Source organism: Carettochelys insculpta, chromosome 28 (genome assembly GCF_033958435.1).
Source record: "Carettochelys insculpta isolate YL-2023 chromosome 28, ASM3395843v1, whole genome shotgun sequence".
NCBI classification, from domain to species: Eukaryota; Metazoa; Chordata; order Testudines; family Carettochelyidae; genus Carettochelys; species Carettochelys insculpta.
The window spans coordinates 6,050,704-6,071,942 of NC_134164.1; positions in this window are offsets into that span (position 1 = coordinate 6,050,704).

Below are 21,239 nucleotides of genomic sequence, written 5' to 3' on the forward strand. Positions count from 1 at the left end.
GAAAGGATGGGCCCAGAGCGCTCTGTGGGGTAAGAGCCGCAGTATCTCTTGAGCTGGGAATGTGACTGGTCCTTTGGGACTGGAAGAACCTGTTGAGATCCGGTGCGATTGGTTTTCATAACTTCTCACCTGTGTAAGGAGGGGACGGGCTGTGGCCGCAGGGAAGCTGGAGTGTGCGAGGGACTGGCTTGTGTGACTTTGTGTTGACTAGTGGGGCAACAGAAGCGTTCTGTTTGGGCTTCTCAGCTGAGCCCAGGTACCAAAAGCTACATAGACCCCCTCTCTTAGGGGCGGTTGTGGAGCTGGGGGACAGGAAGCGAGTTGGTAGGTGTGGCTAAAGTAACCGTGTTTTAAAAGAAAGCTTCGTCCGCTGACAAAAGGAGTCAGGCCAGGTTGACACTAGGCCGAAAAGTCGATTTAAGATGCACCTTTCCAGCTGCGACAAGTGCGTAGCTGGAACAGACGCTTAATTTAGTTTAGAAAAGAGACGACGGAGGGGGGATGTGACAGCGGTTTTCACGTAACTAAAAGAGGGTAACGAGGAGGAGGGAGAAAAAATGGTTCTCTGGCCTCGGAGGACAGGACGAGGAGCAACGGACTTAAGCTTCAGCAAGGGAGGTTTAGATTAGACATGAAGGAAAAACTTCCTAACTGTCACGGCAGTGAAACACTGGAATAAACTACGTCAGAAGGTTGTGGAATGTCCATCGCTGGAGGTATCTAAGAGCGGGTTAGACAGACACCTATCGGGGATGGTCTCGATGGCGCTTGGCCCTGCGGTGAGGATGGGGGCTGGACTCAGTGACCTGTCGAGGTCCTTTCCAGTTCTTGTGTTCTAGGCTTCTATGATTGCTTTAGGCCAAGGGTTGCTTTAGGTTTTCTCCCATCCCCACCCCCAGCTGCAATGCCCATGTTTTGGCATTGGAAAAAGTGCAGGGAAGGGAACAAACATGACGAGGGGGTTGGAACGGCTGCCACGTGGGGAGGGGTGAGAAAGAGTATGACTCTTCAGCTTAGAAAAGAGGAGGCTGAGGTGGGGTGTGATAGAGCGTGGCTGGGGTGGGGCAAGTGAATAAAGAAAAGAGATTTACTTGTTCCCAGAACACGAGAACTAGGGGTCACATGTGAAAGTAACGGGCAGCAGGTTTAAAACAATCAAGAGGAAGTATTTCTTCACTCGGCGCATGGTCGGCCTGTGGACCTTAACAGGGTTCAAAAAAAAAGCTAGGTAAATTCATGGACATTCGGTCCCTCAATGACCACCAGCCAGGGTGGGTAGGAACGGGGTCCCTCGCCTGTCAGAGTCTAGAAATGGGTGACAGGAGAAAGATCGCTCAATGATTCCCTGTTCTGTTCGCCCCCTCTGGCGCATCCGGCCTTGGGCACTGTCGGAAGACAGGACACTGGGCTGGATGGCCCATCTGGCTGTTCTATGTTCTTACATGTTTCTGGCTCTGTGGTGCTGGTGCTTAATGAGCTGAAGTGAAGAACCCCTGTGAAAGGAGCGTGCAAAGCCCTGGGACAGGCTGCCTGAGTCTGAGCAGCCCTCCCAGAGCAGCTGCCTCTGCGTGTCAGTGGCCACCCGCCCTCTGCCCAGTGTGAGTTCCTGCTCGCAATTCCTCCCCGGTTACTAATCTGAAAGGAAGCCAGCACCTGACGCCACACTTGGGAGCCCCTGGAGATGGTGGTTAATTACAGGCCGTGTGGCATGTCAGCCTAATTATAATGGTAAAGCTCCGTCACTGCCTGGGACTGCTCCGCACAGCGCTGAGTGAGGAAGAAGGTGCCTGCGAGCTGTGGGGTAACGGGGAGCAATGGAGCGGGATGTGGAGTGCGTGGAGCAGCTCTGGCCACTCCCTGCTTCCAAGAGCAAATCTGATGCAGAGGACCAATAGCTGATAATGCCGGGTGCAGCTTGGGGTGCTTCAAGCTACCCACCCCCCAGCTTCGCTGGTGCCCCTCAGTATCCCACCCACGGCCCCTTACAGCCCCAGCCCTGGGCCGTCCTAAGCAGCTTCCCCATCCGACTGAGCTGTGGGCTGGTTTGGTGATGTGGCCGGGCCTCCCCCAGGCACCGCTGGTGCTGGATTGATCCAGTTTAGGAACACACCAGGTTTACACAGAGGTTCGTATGGACTTTGTCCCCTGCATCCTTGGAACAGCCTGCCGGGCGGGGGGAGCAGGATCCCCTATCGGTGCTTGAGCAGCAGCAGAGCTGTCTCTAGAATGCAGGAGTCAAGGCCGGTGACAGCTGTGGGGCTGGGGTAGCAGAGGTCAGGACACCATGATGGGCAGAAGCTGCCCTGGGATCGCGACTCAGCATCCCCAGGTGCCCCCCACCCGCTGTAGGCAGGGCGGCCGGGCCGGTGGCACCGTGCCCCACACGCTTGAAGGCAGGGCTGCTCAGTACACATCTCCCGCGGTTTTGTGGTGAGCAGCTGCTGCTGCAGACGGGGCTGCCTGTCTGGACTTGTCTGCGACTTGGGAAGGGAGCGCGGCAGCCCCACAGGCCTGTTCTGTGTACGGCGCAGTGTTCCAGCCCAGGCTACCGGGCCATGCAGGGGACTGGCTGTTCCGAGCTCCCGACAAAAGACACTGAGCCCATCCAGCTGGGGACCATGCCCCGGGCCAGGTAAGAGGAACTGCAGCCTTGGAGCGGCACTGCATGAGGGGCGTCCCTTTGCAGCAGGGAGGGAGAAGGGACTGGCTTGCCCCTTCTGAGGGCAGTCACAGTTGTATGGCGACTGTGGGGCTGGCCAGGGGATTCAGCTCCATAAAGAATCCGAGTCTTCATCGAGCTCGGCGAGGTCAGCGCCCAATGGGGACGCAAACGCCGCCATGGCCAGGGTTCCCGCTCGTTTTTATCCAGCCGCGTGCGGGATAAATTTTGTGACCTGCACGGAGGCCTGTGTGGATGTGCACCATCCATAGGAATGTGTCCACTAATCAGCTGCTTGGCACCTGAATCCCTCCTGGGCTTACAAGGAAAGCAGACCACATCCCCTGCAAACATCGCAGCGGGCGGCTGGTGGCCCCAGCCAACAGGACCTGTGGGGCTCGGGTCCCATGGCTGGGCCAGGGGTCTGCTCTGGATCACCAGAGGGGTGGTGATGTGGTGTTCAGGGCTCCGCACCCACCACGCTCCTCCGTGCACGTGGGTAGCTGACCAGGGGCGGTTAGGCAGACTGTGTCATGACCGTTAAGTGGGGGCTGAGCTTAGCTCTGATCTCCTCATTAAAGACTTTATTACACACCTCCTGGCCACTTCATTAACTGGGGGCAACTGGTGCATGGTGGGGGCCCCTGCAGCTGGCAGCAGTGGAGTGTCATGGAGTGTGGAGGGTCCCCAGGCCCTGCCCCCCAGCCGCAGGCAGACGTGACTCTCGCTCAGGAGGGTTGTCAGGCGACAGGGACGCAGCAGAGAACAGACTTGCCAGCACAGGAACCAGAAGCCGTCTGTCGTAACAGCAGGCAAGTGCCTCAGTTTTCCCAAGCACAGCATCAGTGCATGGTGGTGAGGGGGCTTTCTGTGGGATGACTCCTCGCACATGCACAATGGCCCTCCCCTGGCCTTTGTAACCTAGGCAACCAGGTGACACCTTTTCCCCAGGTAACAGGACAGAGGCGGGAGCAGGGGCCTGGCTGGTTGGAATTGGAGCTGGGCTGTGGAGTGGGGCAGTCTGGTCTGGCTGGAGAGGGAGGAAGGGGGGCCAGGGTCCGGCTCAGCTCCCCGAGCTGGACGGTGCTGACGGCTTCTGGTTCCTGTGCTGACCAGTCTGTTCCACGCTATGTCCCTGTCACCTGATCACCCTCCTGCTCTCCCTGCTGAGTGAGTCCCGTCTGCCTGAGACCCCCCCAGACCATGACACAAGCACAGACCTGCAGTGACCTCTCCGCTTGGTTCGGGGCAAGAAGCTCCGTTGGGCCTTGGGGTGATCGAGAGCAGGGACTTGCTGGCAGCCCCAGGCCCAGGGTGCCCAGGACTAGGTTGGCATAAGCTTCCCACCACGGTGGCTCAGCCAGGGCCTCTGCCAGGTCTGGGTGGGAGCAGGCAGTGCTGGTGCAGGGACAGCAATCCACTGCAGCTCACCCTCCAAGAGCCAGGCCCGCCCTGGCCTGGCCCCCGCACTGGGCCTGAGCTGCCCAGCCCAGCCTGTGCCCAGCCCTATGCGGAAGGAGCCAGCAGGCTTAGCACTGGCCCAGACGCCCCTGGCAATGCTGAGGCATTTCCTGCCTGGCACGCTCGCTCCAAGTCACATTAAAACCTCTCCACTTGAATTCTTTCATGCTTTATTGGGGTAACTGTCTCCTGGCCAGTCTGAACCTGGTGGTCACTGCTCAGCCCCTGCACCTTCTCCCAGGGGAGCCCCGCCCCCAGGACCTAGGTGCTTTGTTCCTAAACCTCCTTGGCCCAAATGGGACCTGTTCCACAAATCGCCCCGGGAGCTCTGTCTGAGGGCCCCGGTGCCCTCCAAACGTGGGATGCAGAGAGGGGTGTGGAAAAGGGCCCAGAATAGCCAATGGGCCTGAATCTGGCCCCCCGTTACTCTGGACTCACACCCATTGTGCACTCTAATTTTTTTCCATCTGTGAGTGGAATAAATTTTGTTACATGCACACAGGCATGTGGGATGTGCACCACCCATAGACACACACACACTCCCGGCTGTGGGCGCTCTGCAAATCAGCTGGGCGGCACCCAAATCTCTCCTGGGCGGCCGCCCAACTGCTCAGCTTACAGGGAACACTGGTCGACCCCCCACTACAACCCAAAGACGTGATAATATTTGGAGCACAGACTAGACCTCACTGCCATGGCCTGTGATCCTTGGCGTGGCTAACCCACCTCCCAAGGGGCTGCGGCCAGGTCGACGGAGGAATTCTGTCTACACCAGGACTGAGGATGGCGAACCCCTGCTCGGGGATGGGGGGGCATTTTTAAATTGATCTAATTTTCCAAGGAAACCAGGTTTGGGAGCACATCCCTTACCTGTGCTCCAGCCCCGCTTCCAGCACAGGCTGTTGGGAACCGAACGCAGGGCTGGGCTGACCAAAGAAACAGGAGCCCCCCACTGTCCTCCATGCCACTGCAAAGCAAGCCCCTCCCCTGCCCCTGCCCCCACCTGCCCGCTGCTCCCCCTCCGTGACTTCTACCCGGCCGGGGCGGGGGGAGTCTGGGCAGTGCCCCAGGGAATGTGTTCCCCATCCAATGAAGCACTGGGTTGAGACCCCCCCAACTCACCTCACCGATGGCCCTAGCTTGGGGTCTCTCTCCTGAGTTAGCGTCCCAGAGGACAGTTCCCCCAGCCAGCAGGAGGCGGCCTGCCCAGAGTGTGCATTTGGGTGCCAGGTTTATTCGCCAGCCCCACCTGGGTGCCCACAACACAGCTGGGCCTGCAGCCAGCACTGCTAATAACGCCTGTGGGGCAGTGCAGAGGGGCCAGGGAGCTGGCATGGCTCCTGGCTGCTTGGCCCAGCTGCCCTGCAGGGGTAACTATGGGGTGACAGCCCAGAGCTGCCGCCTCTCCCTTTGCCCAGCTTTTGGCATCAGACTATTTTGGGTGGGGGGGTTATAGACCTCCCACGGTGCCCCCGCCCCACAGTACCACAGCAAAACAGCCTCTCTGCTTGCAGAGCAATGCCCTGGCTGGGCAGGGAGGTTCTCACCCCAACAGGGAGAGGACAATAGACCCATAGCCAGAGAGGGGCAGCACAGGGGGCTCTGCCCCAGGACTGGCCCAGCCTGCTGTCTGCTCAGCCCAGCCAGGAGGGGGCACTGATAGCCTGGGCAGGCAGGGGTGATGGGCCTTCCCGCACTGTGCCTTGGGTTCCCCTCCTGGGTGGAGTGGTGGTGCTGTAATGTTCCCACGGTGGGAGACCCCAGCACAGCTGTCTGCAGCACTGGGCTGCGGGGGCACAGGTCTGTCCTGGGCAATGTGGGGCCCTGCACTTGGAACGAAACCACAAACTCCCCTGGGGACCCTCCCGGGCTGGGTGTCTGCATGTGGGGCTTGCCCCCCTGAGCTGGACTCCTCCACGGAGCAAGCCCCAGCCAGCTCCCTGCCTGGCGCTGAGCCCAGGGACTCGCCCACCCAGTCCTGGTCCTGTGTGCAGCCCTGGGCCTGCCCGAGGTCCCCTCTCCCAGCTGCATCTCAATGGCAGGAAATTCAGGTGAGTCCCTCCTTAATTTCTGTTGCCGGGTGTGGCTTTGGCCTTGCGGCTGGTGGGAGTGGGTGGAAGGGGAACCTGCTCCTGCTCCTCCCTGGGCCTTTGCCTGCCTGGGGACCAGGGAAAGAGCAGAGCCAGCCTAGGTACGGTGCTGGCTTCTCTGAGCTGGGTGACAGCTCCTGTCCCGGGCACAGCTCTGGGCGGTGCCACCTGGCACACAGCAGCCCAGCACCTCGCCCGTCTGTCCTGCAGAGCGACACTGCGACGCCATTCGCCAGGTTGCAGCGCTGCTTCGCAGGGGGGTGCTGTCTCCCTGGCCCCTCCCTCCGCTGCCCCGAAATGCAGCAGGGAAGGCAGCTGCCATCACTGCAGGCTGAGGGGCTGGGAGAGGGAACCCAGCCAGGAGCACCAGGAGAGGCGGCCAGGACTGCCCGGCTCACCCCGGGTCTCCCCTCAATGCCCCCAGGCAGCACAAAATTCCCAGCAGGAGAAAAGCAATGGATTGGTGCCCTGCGAGCACCAGGAATCCTGGCTCCCAGCCCCCCAAAACCACTAGAAAGCCCTGGTCCCAAGCCAGGGAGAGAACCCAGGAGTCCCAGCTCCTCTAAGCCACTGGGCACCCCTATCCCAAAGCCAGGGACAGAACCCAGGAGTCCTGGCTCCTCCAACCCATTGGGCGTCCCCTATCCCAGAGCCAGGGAGAGAACCCAGGAGTCCTGGCTCCCAGCTCCTCCAACCCACTAGACACCCCCCAGCTCAGAGCCAAGGAGAGAACCCAGGAGTCCTGACTCCTCTAACCACCAGACACCCACCATCCCAGAGCCAGGGAGAGAACCCAGGAGTCCTGACTCCCAGCCCCCCACCTGGCTGAGTGACTAGGTGGCCTCGCCCTGGCTGGTAAATCCATCAAGGAAAGGCAGCTTGGAGAGGAAGCACCCCCCACCCCCGGCAATAAAGGCCACAGGATTGGGGTGGGGGGCAGCATTCCTCTCTGGGGTGTGCCTTTCCCATTGCTGTAGTGCAGGGAGCTGAGGGGGCATCTGGTGGCGTCTCCGGCGGGGGCGGGCTGAGCCGCTGCCAATGCCCCTTGCCCAGCCCTGAGATGCCAATCGCCCCCCCAGTCTTTGTATTCCCAGCAGGCCAGGGGCCAAGCTGATAAGAGTCCTGCCAGGAGCGGCTGGCTGCAGGGTCATGGGAATGAGGCTGCCCGGGGCGGGAGCCAGCCTTCCTGTAGGCTGCCCAGCTGCCGCCCTGCCACAGGAGCAAGGCCGCCCCCCCCGTAATGTGCCCCCTTAGCCCTGGCAGCCGCGCTGCCCTATGGTTCGAGCAGCAGGAGGCAGTGTACAGCAGAACCCCTTCCATGGGCTCAGGGCTGGAGGAGACCCTGCCCCACCGACCAGCAGCTGAGAAGGGCCATGAGGTACCAGTGGGGCTTTTGCTGGGGGGGGGGTAATGACACCCCCCCCCCGGATCCCCTGGGCCCACGAGGCTGGAAAATACTTTTTCTCCTGGAGGAAAATGAGAATCAGCTCAGGCTCCCTGTTAAGGTCCCTGGCAGAGTGTGTGGGCCCAGGGCCCAGGGCTCAGGGCTGGGCTAGCCAGGGGGCTGCAGATCAGGATTGAGGGGCACTGGTGGATGTGGGGAGGATTTAGGGGCACATGTCAAGTAGTGGTTTGTGGGGAGCTGACTAGGGCGGGGCTTGGTGGCTGAAGGCAGATCTAGGACTTCACCCCTTCGTCCCCCAAACAGCCGTGTTCCGGGAGCGCCTCCTTTTCTGCCCCACAGCCCAGGCTGGGATCTTCAGCTTTGCTGCTCGCAGGCAAAGCCCAGCCAGTCCTGCCACAGCTGACAGCTGCCTGGCTCAGCCCTCCCCGCAGTGGCCCTGCCCAGGCAGGTGCCCAGCTCCCCACCCTGCAGCATGCACCGGCCCAGGGGAACTGCTGCATGGGACGATTCCACACTTTACAGTGTTAATTGGTATTAATTACTCAACAGCCTCGCCTCAGGCTGGGGCCTGCCCGGACTCGCCTTTGCCGGAGTGATTTGAGACATTTCTGCGGTGGGATGGGGGCAGGCGCTGGGCTGCCAGACCTGGAGACAGACGGGTGCTGTGACTCTTCAAGTGGGGACAGCTTCCCTGGTACTACCGCACCGGCCCCAGCCAGACCCTGCTGACAACGGGGTGGGGCAGGCGCTGAGGTGCCCCTCTGCTCCAGGCACCAGACCAGGTGCAGATGGCACCAAAGCCCAGCAGTGGCCATGTGTCTGGCTGGGCACTGGCTCCAGACCTGATTTACACAGGGGCTGAATTACCTCCCCCGGCTGGGGGGGGAGATTCCTGCCAGGCCTTTGTGCACCCCCCCACCCACCAAACTACATCCTAAGGGGACAAGTCCTGTGTCTGGCCTGGACCCCAGAGCTCCACGCAACAGCTCTGCCAGGTGAGCCTGGAGGATAACTCCCCTGGGTCAGGCTGAGCAGGGCCAAATTCATCCTTGGCCTGGCCTGGCTGGGCCCAGCAAGGCTCCACTCAACCGGGTGCCTCTCTGGACATCTCACTCTCTGATCTGCTGCCATCCAGGGCGCTTTCGCTGAGGGGTACTGAGTTTCCTGGGAACCCAGTGGGAAACAGTTACGAAACGCCCTTAACTCTGCCTCTTCCAAGAGCCCAACATTAACGACAGGTGCTCACCCACCCAACACCCACCATGAGATGGGCAGGGCCTGCAGCGCCCCTTCACCGAGGGGGAAACTGAGGCATAGACCAAGGCATGGACTCAGCCTCAGTGGCCTAGATGGGAATAGAACCCAAGAGTCCTGGCTCCTGGTCGGCCCTGCTCCAGGCCCACCAGACATGACATGGGCAGCTGGCGTCTACTGGGTGAGGCCGACTTCTCCTTCCCCTCCATTGTTTGTGGGAAAGAGGGAAAATGGCCTGGACAACGGGAAGGAGGTGGTACTGTGTGGTGCCACTGGGGGCCTTTGTGCATTGGGGGCATTTACAGCCTTCCCCCGGGTGTTTCCTGCATCCTGAGGCTGAGCAAAGCTGGAGGAGGGGGGCCTAGCCTGGCCACGCAAGGCTGAAGGGTCCAAGAGCTGCTCCCAGGTCTTGCCTCTGGGGAGAGGGAAGCTGGGGCCTGCTGTCCAGGCAGGGCGATGCTCCTCTTCACACCACAGCTCAAGGAGTAGCTGTGCACTGCCTCCTCCCTCCCAGCCTGGGACACCCCTTACCCCAGCCAGGGGTGCCTGGCTCCAGCCAGCTGACCCCCCCTTGCCTGTGGAGCAGCCCTCCCCCCTGCAGCATTGCTGACAGCTGTGGGCTCAGAGCATCTCCAGCCGCTTAGGCCCCCGGTCCAGAACCTGGAGGTCACTTTGGAAAACCGGAGCAGAAAACCAGGGACCCAGTCCCCAAGGCTGGCATCTTTTCCTGCCACCCTAGAGCCTTCCACCAGGGGGCATCTGGGCTGCACGCAAAGGCCCAGCCAACTTCTGAGCCCAGGTCAGTCCAAGCAAGGGCCACCCTGCTGTTCCTGAGAGCAAAAGCTTGCTCCTCTCTGATTGCACCGATGTGGCCAGCTCCTTCCCTGCTCAGCAGCGAGGCAGGTACCTGTCTCGGGGATGCTTTTAAAGCAATTGGCCCCAGGTCCTTAAATGGCCCCCTCCCGGATTGAGCTCACAACCCTGTGTTCAGCAGGCCAGTGCTCAAACGACTGAGCTATCCCACCCCCTGAGCTGTCCTGAACTGAGCCACCTGGACAGGTGTCATTTCAGCCCAGAGGAGGCCTCAGACCTGGGAGCTCTGGAGCTTAATGCGTGAGCCTCTCCAGCTTGAGCTAAAAGCCAAGTCCCTCTCACATCAGGCTGGAAAGGATACTTGGTCTTTCTTGCTGTAATTGGTCTTCATGTGGGTTACACTCACCCAGCCAGCTCATGGGGGCTACGTCTACACGCGCACGCTACATCGATGTAGCGACATCGAAATAGGCTATTTCGATGAATAACGTCTACACGTCCTCCAGGGCTGGCAATGTCGACGTTCAACTTCGACGTTGGGCAGCACCACATCGAAATAGGCGCTGCGAGGGAACGTCTACACGCCAAAGTAGCACACATCGAAATAAGGGTGCCAGGCACAGCTGCAGACAGGGTCACAGGGCGGACTCAACAGCAAGCCGCTCCCTTAAAGGGCCCCTCCCAGATACAGTTGCACTAAACAGCACAAGATCCACAGAGCCGACAACTGGTTGCAGATCCTGTGCATGCAGCATGGATCCCCAGCTGCAGCAGCAGCAGCCAGAAGCCCTGGGCTAAGGGCTGCTGCACATGATAACCATAGAGCCCCGCAGGGGCTAGAGAGAGAGCGTCTCTCAACCCCTCAGCTGATGGCCACCATGGCGGACCCCGCTATTTCGATGGTGCGGGACGCAGATCGTCTACACGTGACCTACTTCGACGTTCAACTTCGAAGCAGGGCGCTATTCCCATCCCCTCATGGGGTTAGCGACTTCGACATCTCGCCGCCTAACGTCGATTTCAACTTCGAAATAGCGCCCGACACGTGTAGCCGTGACGGGCGCTATTTCGAAGTTGGCGCCGCTACTCCAAAGTAGCGTGCACATGTAGACACGGCCGGGCTGACCTGCTCCACTCCCACCCCATGCCCTGGTCACAGGGATTCCTGCTAACTGTTGCACTGGCACAGCCTCCAGGATTCTGGGAGCTCTAGAGCATGATGGGACAGCCAAAGAAGGGCTGGGTGTTCTGGTTTTTGAGAAGGAGATGAAGGTTTAATTGTACACAACAATGCTCATTGCAGCTGAACAGATGCCCCTGCCTTAGGCTGGTATCTCCCTTTCTAAAGGGCTCGGTACACCTGGGGCAGGACGGCCAGAGCTCTGGCTCTTGGCCCAGGTACAGAGAAGGAGGGGGGAAGCCTCTGGCACACCAACTCATCTGTGCAATCTCAGGGGCGTGAGCCAGCCCGGTTGCTACCCTCTCCTGGGCCACTCACACCTCCACTAGGAGAAGTCCTATCCTCCGCCTTCCCCACCATGCTGGTGCTGAATCTGCCACTGCAGCTTGCAGGGCTCAGCCAGCTGGGTGCCGGCGGTGGCTTCCACGGGCTTCTTGTGATCATGGATGCGCAGGAGTCATGGGAAACGCAGGTTTCTCCAGCACATGGTTCTTCAGAAAGCTCTCATGCACCCTGTGATGGAGAGAGAGAGAGTGTGTGTGTGTGTGACAGAGAGTCAGGCTAGATGTGTGTGTGACAGGCAGAGCAGCTCCCAGCCGCTAAGGATGACCCCTGCCGCTGTAACCTAAGCTGGCAGGTGACACCTCTGAGCCGAACAAAGAGCAGGGAGGAGCCCAGCTGGGGTTTGAATGGGAGGCGGCAGTTAGAAGTGGGGGAGAGAGGGGAAGGCAGCTACCCGGGGCTGAATCCCAGATGGGGCACCCTCGGGGTCTTCTCCCCGGGATGGGTTGGAATGACTGTCTCTGCCGGCTGTACTGACACCTCTGCACTGAGCTGGGCCTCTGTCGCCTAATAAACTTCCTGTTCTACCTGCTCAGCGAGAGTCCCTCCTGCCTGCAGACAGATGGGGTACGATGCTTGGGAACCCCACACCCCATGACCCATCCCCAAGCTCTCCTCTGTGAAGCCCGTACCAAGCGTCCAGATGCTCTGGTACTCCTCAGCCTCCTCGTCATAGCAGGCCAGTGGAGGTCCCCTTCAGATTGAACGCAGCAGGTAGCAGAGAGAACCCCCAGCCCTGCAGCCCATCAGCTGGGGAATTTCACTCTCCCCTCCCCACTGCCATCTGTACCACACCATGCTTAGATCTCAGCCAGGGGCAGCACCGTCCGGCCCTCGCAGCAGTGTGTGGGGCAGGCCCGAGAAACAGTCCCGTGGGAAAGTGCTGGCAAGAGGCTCTAGACACAACAGCCTGCTGGTCCCATGACTCCTCCGCTGCCTCTGGGTCCCAGCAGGGAGTTTCCATTTCAGGGCTCAGCACCAGTCCCTCTCCTGGGCAGGCCCCAGAGATGCTCAAAGGGCTGGAATAGCATCCAGCTGCCTGAGGGGGGTGTTGTTCCCCCTCTGACACAGTCCCAGCCAGGTTCCCATGGTGTAAACTCAGAGTGATGCCGTTAACCGCATTCTGCTCCTTCCTGATTCTCCCTGCTGGGCTGGAGGGCAGAATCCAGCTCGGGCAGACCAGTCACAGGGAACTCCTGCAGCAGTAGCAGTGAGACCGAGGGTCTGGAGAACAGGGACTTTGTCCTAACTCAGACCAACAGTGTGGGCCGTGTGGTGCGGTTTGGCCAACCTGGTGTCTCTTTGACCAGGCCAGATGTTCTTCCGCACACCCACCTGCACAACCCAATGGATAAGCAAATACACCTCCACCCCTGCCCTCTTCCCTTCCCCCTCCAACAACCAGAGTTCCCTGTAAGCCGAGCCCTTGGGCGGCCGCCCAGGAGAGAGTCAGGTGCTGCCCAGCTGATCAGCAGCGTGCCCACAGCTGGCAGCCTGTGTTTCTATGGGTGGTGTACATCTGCACACGCCTTGGTGCAAGTAACAAAATTTATTCCACCCACGGATGGAAAAAAATTACAGGGCACCCTGCTGATAACCCAATGCCCCCCTCCCTCTGCCGGTTTGATGTACCCCACAGGCTTGTAGTTCACTTGTCCTTTGTTCTCAGGGAAGGGTGAGGTCACTTCCATGCAGCCAGGGTGGCTCATCTACCACAAACTGTGACTTCTGCAGTCGGTGCCATCAGCTGCCTGTGACTGAGTCCCGCAGTGAGCACCATGTGATCTCCAGAGGCTGGGGAGCTGGGACTCCCACAGCACCACTGCTGGGGAATTCCAGGAAGGAGCCCACCCAGCTGGCAATGAACCGTGAAGAACAGACCTTGGATATTTGCTGCACAAAAGGTAAATTATAGACTGGAGTGTGGGTGGTCACCAGAAGAGAGTGTGGCCCTGGGAGCAGCTGAGTGCACAATTCACAAATAGGAAGGAGACATCCCAGCGTTTTGCTCCAGCTGCTATTCTCTGGGTTAACCCTCAGGGTAATGATACCCCTTTGCTCCGCCTTTGCAGCAGCCACACCCAGCAGAGGAGGTTTCCAACGCACACAGGTGTCTCCGCTGGGATTTCTGGGGCTCACAGTTCCATATGCAAACTGGGCTCCATTCTGCTGCTGCATTGGGATCTGTGTGCTATCCTGCCGCTCCTTCCTTGTCCTCCCGGTCAAGACCCCACCTTGCCCCCAGGATCTCAGGAGGATGAGAATCTGGCCCAGCACTGGAAGAAATACACTGCCGCTAATCCTGGAGAAGCCAAAGTGTGAGCCAGGCGCTGCCCATCGCCTCTGCTCTCTGGCCAGCAGGGCGCCCCGTGTTGGTGGACGCTCATTCCATGTGATTGCAATGCACCTTCAAATCGCACAGTCCCATTGAGGGCACATTGACACTTGTCACAGAGCATGGGGGGGTCCCCAGGCTCTGCCCCCACCTGCAGGCAGACGTGACTCTCACGGGAGAGCAGGAGGGTGATCAGGCGACAGGGACACAGCGGAGAACTGACTTGTCAGCACAGGAACCAGAAGCCGTCAGCACCGTCCAGCTTGGGGAGAGGGGCCCAGAGGGGGTCCCTGAGCCGGGCCCTGGCCCCCCTTCCTCCCTCTCCAGCCAGACCAGGCTGCCCCACCCAACTGTGCAGTTCCAATTCCAACCAGCCAGGCCCCTCCTCCATTCTTTGCCCTGTTGCCCTGGGAAGAAAGACGTTACCTGGCTGCCTAGGTTATGAAGAGCCTGGCGCCCCACCTGGTCTTCCCACAGGGCACCAGGAAACACACGTGACCTAAACAGGGGAATAAAATCCTCCCACACCTCACTTTGTCACAACACTCCACCCCTGCACGTACAGCCGGGCTGCGATGGTGTAACACAGACACTTCCTAAGCAGACGGAAGGGCTTTTCCTAGCTATGTCATTAGCCCACCTCTGCCAGAAGCAGTACGTCTGCACTTGCAGTTAAGGGTGTGAAAAATATTTCCCCCCGCCACTGGACAGAGCTCTGAGCAACAAAAGTACCACATGGGCAGTGCTAAAGCCACTGCTGCTCACTGCAGGGGTTTAATTAGGCCTGCGACAGAGCTCCCCTGTGCCGGCGTAGTGCGGCTACACAGACGGCCTTACAGCAGCAAAACGATATAACTTTGCCACTCTAAGGTCTGTAGTGTAGACACTGTCTGGGTTAAGAACATAAGAACAGCCACATGGGGTCAGACCAAAGGTCCGCCTAGCTCAGTATCCTGTCTTCCGACAGTGGCCAACACCGGGTGCCCCAGAGGGAGTGAACAGAACAGGGAATCATCAAGCGATCCCTCCTGGGTCATCGATTTCCAACTCCTGACACACAGAGGCCAGGGACACGGTTCCTACTCGTCCTGGCTAACAGCCACCGATGCACCGAACCTCCATGAATTTATCCAGTTCTTTTCTGAATCATATTAAAGTCCTGGCCTGGCCAGGAGTGCCACAGGCCAACCGTGCGCTGTGGGAAGAAAAACTTCCTGTTGTTCATTTAAAACCTGCTGCCTATTAATTGCATTTGGTGGGAACAAGTAAATTACTTTTCCTTATCCACTTTTTCCACACCAGTCATGACCTCTACCACATGCCCCCTTAAGCTCCTCTTTTCTGAGCTGAAAAGTCCCCAGTCTTCTCAATCGTTCTACATTCAGCACCTGCTCCAAACACCTAATCGTTTTTGTTGCCCTTTTTTGAACCTTTTCCAAGGCCACGATATCTTTTTTGAGATGAGGCGACCACATCTGTATGCAGTCGTCAAGATGTGGTTGAACCATGGATTTATAAGCTGTGTCTACACGTGCACGCTACTTCGAAGTAGCGGCACTGACTTCGAAATAGCGCCCGTCGCGGCTACACGTGTTGGGCGCTATTTCGAAGTTAACTTCGATGTTAGGCGGCGAGACGTCGAAGTCGCTAACCTCATGAGGGGATGGGAATAGCGCCCTACTTCGACGTTCACCGTCGAAGTAGGGACCGTGTAGACGATCCGCGTCCCGCAACGTCAAAATTGCCGGGTCCTCCATGGCGGCCATCAGCTGAGGGGTTGAGAGACGCTCTCTCTCCAGCCCCTGCGGGGCTCTATGGTCACCGTGGGCAGCAGCCCTTAGCCCAGGGCTTCTGGCTGCTGCTGCGGCAGCTGGGGATCCATGCTGCAGGCACAGGGTCTGCAACCAGTTGTCGGCTCTGTGTATCTTGTGTTGTATAGTGCAACTGTGTCTGGGAGGGGCCCTTTAAGGGAGCGGCTTGCTGTTGAGTCCGCCCTGTGACCCTGTCTGCAGCTGTGCCTGGCACCCTTATTTCGATGTGTGCTACTTTGGCGTGTAGATGTTCCCTCGCAGCGCCTATTTCGATGTGGTGCTGCGCAACGTCGAAGTTGAACATCGACGTTGCCAGCCCTGGAGGACGTGTAGACGTAATTCATCGAAATAGCCTATTTCGATGTTGCTACATCGAAATAAGCTATTTCGATGTTGGCTTCACGTGTAGACGTAGCCATATAGAGGCAATAAGATATTCTCTGTCTTATTCTCTACCCCTTTTATAATGCCGCCAGGAGGATATAACCGCTGTCATCACGAGAAGACGCTGGAGAGGGAGGGCGCATGATGAGAAGAGGGGGAGACGCCATCGTTAAGATAGCACTTCGCTGGATGCCTGAAGGATGATGGAACCGGCGTGCTGTTGAGGCATATGTGATGTAAGCTACAACTGGGACACACTGGAGAAAATAGCCAAAGACAGAAGTGGAGGGCTTTCGTTCCCACTCTACACGCCAGCAGGCATAACAGGCTCTCACTAACGAACTTTATAATGATTCCTGGCATTCTCTTTGCCTTTCTGACTGCCGCAGATTGAGTGGATGTTTGCAAAGAACTATCCACAGTGACTCCAAGATCTCTCTTGAGTGGATATAGCTAAGTTAGTCCCCGTCATTTGGTATGTATAGCTGGAACTATTTCTTCCAATGTGCATCACTTTACATTTATCAACATTTAACATTCATTTGCCATTTTGTTGCCCAATCACTTAGTCTTGCGAGACCTTTTTGAAGTTCTTCACAGTCTGCTTTGGTCTTAACTATCTTGAGCAGTTTAGTACCATCAGCAAATTTTGCCGCCTCACTGGTTACACCTTTTTACAGATCTTTTCTAAATATATTGAATAGGATTGGTCCCAGTACAAACTCTTGGGGGACACCACTAGTAACTAGTTACCTCTATCAATTTAGAAACCTTACCATTTATTCCTACCCTTTGTTTCCTGATTTTTTAACCAGTTTTCAACCCAGGAGAGGACCTTCCCTCTTATCCCATGACAACTTATTTTACTTAAGAGCCTTTGGCAAGGGATCTTATCAAAGGCTTTCTGGAAATCTAAGTACATTATACTTACTGGGTCCTCCTTGTCCACATGCTTATTGACTGCCTCAAAGAACTCTAGTAGATTAGTAAGCCATAATTTCCCTTTACAGAAACCATGTTGACTTTTCCCTGACAAATGATGTTTGTCTATGAATTTGACAATTTATTCTTTACTATAGTTTCAATTAATTTGCCTGGTACTGAAGTTAGACTTAATGGTCTGTAATTGCCAGGATCACCTCTAGAGCCCTTTTAAAATATTGGTGTCACATTAGCTATCTTCCAATCAGTAGGTACAGAAAGTGGTTTAAAGGATAATTTACAAGCCACAGTTAACAGTTCCACAATTTCACATTTGAGTTCTTCCAGAACTCTTGGGTGAATGCCATCTGGTCCTGGTGACTTGTAACTATGAAGTTCATCAATTTGTTCTAAAACCAACTCCAATGACACCTTAGTCTTGGACTAATTTGCTTAGTGATGCTTAGTTGATTAGCAATTTGCTTGGTTGATGCTGCAAGAATCCTTCTGTTGCCTTAGATGCATCTAGACTGGGGTTAGGTCAACCATGTACCCCTGCCCTGCCCTCCCTCTACTCCTTCCCCTCCCCACCCTGCCCCACCCATGCCCTGCTCACCACCCACACCCTGCCTCCGCCCTCCTCTTCCTAAGGAAGCCCCACACTGCTTCTGGTATGCGCAGGGCAGTCCCTCCCCCCACTTCCCTGGAGCGCTGCAACTAGGGGTAGTGCTTTCAGGCCAACTGGACATTGAGCCATTGATCACAACCCATTGAGCCCAACGATCTAGCCAGCTTTCTATCCACCTTACAGTCCATGTATCCATTCCATACATTAGCTTGCTGGCAAGAATACTGTGAGAGACCATGTCAAATGCTTTGCTAAAGCCCAGGTAAACCACATCCACTGCCTTCCCCATATGCACGGAGCCAGTTACTTCATTACACAAGCCAGTTAGTTCATCATACAAGCCAATCGGGTTGGTCAGCCATGACTTGCTGTTGGTGAATCCATGTTGACCGTTCCTGATCATTTTCCTCTCTTCCAAGTGTTTCAAAATGGATTCCTTGAGGATCCCCTCCATGATTTTTCCGGGGACTGAGGTGAGGCTGACAGGTCTGTTGGTCCCTGGACTCTACTTCTTCCCTTTTCTAAAGATGGGCACTACATTTGCTTTTTTCCATTATGTGGGACCTCCTCTGATGGCCAGGAGTTTTCAAAGATAATGGCCAATGGCTCTGTAATCACGTCAGCTAACTCACTCGGCATTCTTGGTTTTTAAACTCTTATTAAACTTGTGCCCTGATGCCGAGGTGTGTGTGATTTGTTTAGAGATGTGATTTTATGATCTTCAGCAACACAGTAATGCAATGTTTTAAAAACAGAAGTTAAACTCAAATCCTGTCAGCTTAAATTCAGACACTGACAGGGGTTTGCCAAATGCCTGTGAAATGGGTTCATTGCCCTTTGAATGGCTCTTTCTCAGGTTCTGCTCGTCGGTCGGGGAGACTTTTTCATTAACGAGCTCCTCTCTGGAGGAAACAGAACCTCAGAATGGGGATAGGAAAAGGCAGGGAGGTAGGTGGACAGGAAGGCCCAGCAATGTCCCAGATTTCTGGGTGTCCTACCCAACTGCGTAAGGACAGCTCTGAGCTCGACCTGAGGGCATGACTTTTTTCACAATTCTGAGATGATCCTGACCTGGGATGAGGCCCCCAGACCCTACCCCAGCACAGATAATAAATGAGCACCTCAGTAAAGAACAGCAGTAAATGGGTGGTGCACAGGTGCACAGCCCTTGGCGCACTTAGCAAAATTTATTCCGTGTGTGGATGGAAAAAAATGGAGAGGGCACACTGCCTCCAAACCCAATAGGACTCAGCCCCAGGTGCAGGGAGCAGCAGAGGCCCCGGTGGCGGATGAAGCTGAGCATTACGTGTGGCCAGGCTGGGGAGCACTGGCCCCTCTTCTGACTCCTTCTTATTGAGGATGTGAGTGACGTAAGAATAAATTTGAATATTGATTAGGCTAAGTTAGTTACACCAGAGCAATGGACTGGCCTAAAACTAAGTCCTTTCCAATGCTCCCAGGATTTTACCCCGCGACCCTGCTTGCCGTTTACGGTGGGTCTAGTTACAACGGGGTTTTAGGGTGTGTGAACTGCGCTGCTGCGGTGTGTTTACCCAAGGAAGAAATACGGACAAGGTGTTAGGTTTAAACAGGGAGAAAGGGTTTATTTAACAAAGTAAAAGTGTGGATTATGGTAAGCTAGGTGACACAAAATATATGGACCTTTGTTTTTCCTGAAATAAGCACAGGATTTGAATGCTAATTGGCTTTAGCCTTAAACAACAGGTAACTGCTATAACAGCACTGCTATTTAACCCCTTAGCTACTTACTGCGCCTTCGGGACAGGCCGTGCAGCCTTTGATGCGTGCTGTAAAATGGAAAGATTAACTTTAGAGCTGTATTGTATTTATTTATTTCTGGATTTTTCTGAGGTTTACCAGGTTGCTTAACCCTTGGCCGACTACCGCGGGGAGCAGATCTTACTTAGGATAAGAATTTGCCTGCGCTAAGCTAGGTTAATTTTTTAGTTAAGTGGGTTGCCCTGCTGGCCAAGCAGGGGAGAGCCCAGTATATGTGGGGTTTCCTTTTGAGAGGTTATCCCTAGTTAAGTAGTGGGGTTTTCCTAGTTAAAGGTTATTTCCTTAAAAATGGTACTGCCTATTTTGATCGCCTTGTTATGGTAGTCCTTTATTGCAGACCTTTATTACCCTTAAAGGGTTACTAAGAACACCAGGGTTTTCCCTTTATAGGGTTATTTTTGACCGCTTTACCCTCCTAAATAGGGGGGAGCTTATAGCTTTGGATTATAATTATAAAGCAGTTTGCCTAACTACCCTTTTGTGTGCATGTGATAGTTTTAGGCTAGATCAATAGCATTGGCCTCCTGTGCCTTTACAAAGAGAAAAGGAGTACAAAATATAAGACGCAGATCATGGACTTGGGGAAGTCCCAATCCACTCTTTGTTACAAAACTATATAAAGCTATTTTTACATTAACTGCTTACCAAATTACTTATATTGACTTTAAACCCAGACCGCAAATACCTCCTTATTCCTGCTTTGTAATTCAGGCGCTGGGCCTGTAGTTCTCTTTGAGCTAGGAAGTTATGATCCTCACGGCGCGCTTGTACAGCAGCCGCGTTAGGTCAGATAGTAAAGGAGGAAGAAAAAGAGAGCCAGGAGGAAAACCGGCTTGGTTAACAAAACCTTCTGTGTTTTTTTAGGAACAACCGTGATATTTCAGACACTGGCCCGAGCTAAGGTCGGTGACTGGAAGGGCAGGGTCGCTGCTGCGGTTTCCCTGTGCAGGGCACCGTTGTTTGGGCGGTGCGGTCTGCCGGGCAAACCCTCCGGATAAAAAAACCGGAGCCTTACTAGTGACTTTTTGCTCTGTATAGGCTGGAGCTCTTCTGGTCTTTTGGCTGGAACTCTTTTGTTCTTCGTTGGCCCATGGCGGCTAGCGAGCAATGACTGACACGCAGGTCAGCTTCGGCTCTTTCGCCAGCGATGTTCGGCTACAGGCTTAGTCCAGCTCTTAGCTTAGTCCTTCTTTGTAGTCTTCTTTCTTCTTCTTCTGCTCTCCTCCGAGGTCTGGTCCAAAATGCCCCAAGCAGGGCTGCTCTCCTGAATATATGCTGCCTGGGTGGACCTGTTTGACAACCTCTGCCTGCTAGGTCCTCCTCAGTGCCACAGTGTATTAAAGGGGCATTTGACTATTACATATGGATAAGGATTCTAAATTAACCAATCAGTTTGAAACCTTTCAAACCATAACTTCATACATATTCATAGCCCGCCGAATATTAATTGCAACTGTCATTCTTTAACTGTCATTTTTCAGCGGCCATTTTGTGTATCTAAACACCATTTTAACAATAAATATATTTTTCAATTTATCTAATTTTGATGTGGTTTGTGAGGGAAATATGTCACCACTGCTGGTAAAGCAGATTATAGATTTTAAATGCTCAGCTTAAGGGCTGTTTGGTCAGGATGCAGGGCAACCACACAGACACCACAGCTCATGGACAGGAACATATAAATCACCTCAGAAGAGGATTTTTCTACACTTCTCTGTGCCATAGGGTGTTCCCCCGAATCAACGTCACCCAGTCAGAGTAATCCGGTTGGTAGTCATAGGATCATAGAACGGAAGGGACCTCCAGAGGTCAGTAAGTCCAGTCCCCTGCCTTCATGGAAGGACCAAGCACCGTCTAGACCATCCCCTAACCAGCTCTTAAGACCCTCCAGTGATGGAGATTCCACAACCTCCCCAGGCAATTTATTCCGGTGTTTAGCCACCCTGACAGTTAGGAAGTTTTTCCTAATGCCCAACCTGAACCTCCCTTGCTGCAGTTTAAGCCCATTGCTCCTTGTCCTGTCCTCAGAGGTCAAGGAGAACCATTTTTCTTCCTACTCCTTGTAACAACCTGTCAGGTACTTGAAAGCTGTTATGTCCCCTCTCACTGTTCTCTTTTCCAAACTAAACACACCCAGTTCTTTCCCTCTTCTCTCC